The 3,887-nt window shown below is 33.9% G+C and overlaps 1 pseudogene; it reads left to right on the top strand.

Moving 5' to 3' along the window:
• Positions 1-3,650, top strand: part of LOC109126825 — a 9,580-nt pseudogene extending 5,930 nt beyond the window's left edge.

Raw genomic sequence — 3,887 nt, 5'->3', positions numbered from 1 at the left:
TTAATATTGATTTCAATACCAAGCTAACATCACAAAATCGAAGCAGTGAAGGAAAAGACTAACCGAAATTGTTGTCGAGCTTAAACCTGTTGCCTTTATTCGTTTTTGCTTTTGTGAATCTATAAAACAGAATAATATTCATAAACTGAGGAAAATAAACGAGATTGCAATACAAAACTCTAATTTTTTTTCAGCTAGGTGCCGACGAACGAAATCTAAGGACCGAAAAACATACCTATATCAGATCTGTTGTATAATCGAGAAAAATACCATTGGCTCCTATGAACCCCAAGCACCATCATCCTCCTTCCTCGCTCTTTACATCTCACGAACATCGCTACCTCTCCTCGCGCCGCCACCAGAATAATATATTTTCGGTTCCCTCTCCAAATCATCATCTCCGCTATAAACGCTAAGCAGCCATGGCTCAGAGAGAGAGGGAAGGGAGCCATAGATCTCGTAGGAAGAGGAGATAATGTTAAGAGGTAGAGAAGGGAAGTCAAAAAAGTAAATCCATTCCTTTTATTGTTATCAACGGTGGATATCAAATGAGGTGTGATACTCTCCTTTAAGAATTAGCCAATCAGAAACAAGTCTGTTTATTTGTATTTTAAAAGTTTTTTCTTATGTTATCATTATACTAAAAAAGACAAACTAGAGTATATCACAAAAACTAATTACAAATAATTTGATAACATAATTAAGTTCATTCGCAAAATAATTAGAAAAACACAGTATGGCAAATACCTTGCAAATATTGCTATGGAATTGCTAAGGTCCCTTGCAAAAGCCTAGCAAAATTATAAAAAATATACAATTTTTGTTTCCAGATACTTGACTTCTCCCATGTTTAAAATTTTAACAAATAAATTCATAAACTAAAATTCAAAAAAATTTCAATTTTTTGAAAAATCTGCTCGAGAATTGCGAGAAACCGTAGCAAATCCTTTGCAAAGTCTTTCGGGTTTAGGTTTTCAAGTTGTCATTTGTGTCAATATTTGCGAGGAAAATGCTATAATTTGAGTAGTTTGCGATGAATTTGCGACGGATTTGCTAAATGTCTAGCAAATCAGTCGCAAATTTATCGCAAATCTTGAATATTATTTTATAAAACCCATCAAAAAATTTTAAAAAAAATAGTCAAATAAACTTTCAAGTAGATTATAAGGTCCAATGGTCTCATCATACTCTTTTCTACCATCAAACTTTCCAAAATGGTACAATTTTGCATTTTCCTTTAATCATTAACTATCTTCTACTATATCTTCTATATATGTTCATTACATTGGGACAAATATATATATATATATATATATATATATATATATATATATATATATATATATATATATATCTCCGACAGTTTTGTGTTGCACTGCCCGATCTTTGATCATAAGTCTTGGATTCATCTTTTCAATCATTAATAGTAATGTAATTAGTCTTTAGGGTTTAGGGTTTAGGGTTTGAAGTTTGCGATGCAATTGCGACGAATTTGCTATGCATCTAGCAAATCTGTCGCAAATCTTGAATATTATTTTATAAAAACCATCAAAATAATTTTTTAGAATTGTTCAAATTAACCTTCAAGTATATTATAAAGTTCAATGGTCTCATCATACTTTTTTTTATCATCTTCTTAATCATTAATAGTAATATAATTCAGAATAATTCACCATATAAACATTCAATTGTATTTCATAATAATTCTTCAAAAATTTTTATATTTATATAAAAAAAAAAAATTCCTAATATTGCTATGGATTTGCTATGGCCTCCGCAATTCACTCGCATATCCCTAGGAAATTTGCTATGGAGTTTGTCTTCGCAAAAGCCTCGCAATATTGCGATAGATTTGCAAGGGATTTTATCTTCCCAGCGAATTTGACGTGAATCCCTCGCAATTGTGCAGCGGATTTGCGACGACCTCCTTCCTCGCAATTTTGCGAGGGATATGCTAGTAATTTTTTTGGTCTCGTACTACCCTCGCAAATCCAACGCAAATTTGCGAGAGCTATTTTCCGTCGCAAGTTGTCCTTGCAAAAAGCTTGTTTTATTGTAGTATAGCCGGTCGTCATCATCTAGCGAAAGAGAGTAAAAGAATGAAGAGGAAATCGATGGTAATGAAAATAAGAAAGAAGAGACATGTGCAAAAGCCACAAACTAATGTCGGAGATTCCTTTTGATCTCATGATAGAGATTCTCACGAGACTTCCTGCTAAATCCCTTATGAGGTTCAAATCCGCCTCAAAGGTCTGGTCATCTTTGATTTGTTCCCGAACTTTCACAAATCGTTTGATAAGGGTTTCAGCATCCCCACCGCGTCTATATGTGACTTTGAGCTTCTTGGAAAAATAACCACCGCAAAACTAAATTACTATCTTCGTCATCTTCTCCTTGCTCTGACATTACTACTACTATGTCTTCCTTTGTAATTGACCAAGATTTGACCATCCCAGCGATGAAAAGGCTATTACTTCTATCACGTGTTTCGCGGCTTGATGCTCTTTGTAAAAGAGCTAGGTGTGCAAATATACAACACCACCACTAGACAACTTGTTGTCTTACCCGACATAGAAGAATCCAACATCTTAGTTGAAGACCACATGAATAAAAAGATCATGTATCGTATCGGACACGATCCCGTTCATGATCAATATAAAGTGGTTTGCATAGTTGCAAGACCTGGTGACGGATTTGGAGAGCTCAGAATATGGCTGTCAGAGCATTGGGTCCTCATACTAGAAGGAAATGAATCAAGTCAATGGAGAAAAATTGCATGCAGATCTCCTCATCTTCCTATAACACAAATATTAAATACCAATGGGTGTATGCATTACCTCGCTTGGCTATGGGTGCTTGATCCTATGCTTGTGAGTTTCGACTTTAGTTTTGAAGAAATCAGTATGCTTCAAGCATCTGAAGATATTTGTTGGTTTAAATCTGATGTGATAGAATACTATGGAAGAGTAGCTCTTTTAGACCATTTCGGTCTTGGAAGGGAAGGTACGATGAACCTATGGCTTATGGAAGATGGAGAGAAGAATATATGGTCGAAGAAGAATTTGGTGGTGCATTCTTCTCAAATGGATATAGTCAATAGCATTAGAGGGGGGTTATTATTTGAAAATCCAAACAAAAATTATGTGTTATTCAATCATTGATTTTAAAATACTTATCAAAATTATGTGTTATTGGTTATATGATTTACAAATACTTATTAAAATCCCATGTTATTCATTTAATGATTTGTTTTTGGATTTCAAAATCCACATTATGTTTTAAATGGATTTGAGTGGATTTAAAAGTGTAAAATAGAAGGATTCAAATCCAAGGATAAAATATGTTATTTCAAAATCCATGTATTTTTATTTTTAATATTTACAATTCCATATGGATTTAGAAATCACATCTCTCATAACAGCCCCTTAGTTTGAGGGTAGAAGATACCTGTAGAGAAACTGGTTAGGGATAAACACCAAAGCTAAAAAAACTTCTATAAAAAAAGAAAGCTTAGATATTTACCAAGTGTTCTTCTTCTTCGCGAGTCAACCCAAGGTGGCCTTTCTTGTAAGTCAGCCAATTTTTGTAATCATCTTTATCTTTTTAGTCCACTTTTTGGCGTTCATGTCAGGGTAGCGGTAAGGACTTAGGGACACTATCACGAATGCGCTTTTCTTCTATGCACATCATCTTGTATATTGTCTCATTAGTTATCACCTCTGGCATCTCCTCTTTGACATCCTTCCTTTTTCTTTCAACTTTCAAACACCAAAAATTACATCAAACAAACCAGTGTCCATCATACTATAAAATTTACCATGAATCACAATCAACCAAGAAAACATTGACCTCAATACTTCATTCTAACAAAATCAAAGTATCACAAC

Source organism: Camelina sativa, chromosome 10, assembly GCF_000633955.1.
Source record: "Camelina sativa cultivar DH55 chromosome 10, Cs, whole genome shotgun sequence".
Classification (NCBI taxonomy): domain Eukaryota; kingdom Viridiplantae; phylum Streptophyta; class Magnoliopsida; order Brassicales; family Brassicaceae; genus Camelina; species Camelina sativa.
This window is presented reverse-complemented; position numbering and strand designations above follow the sequence as displayed.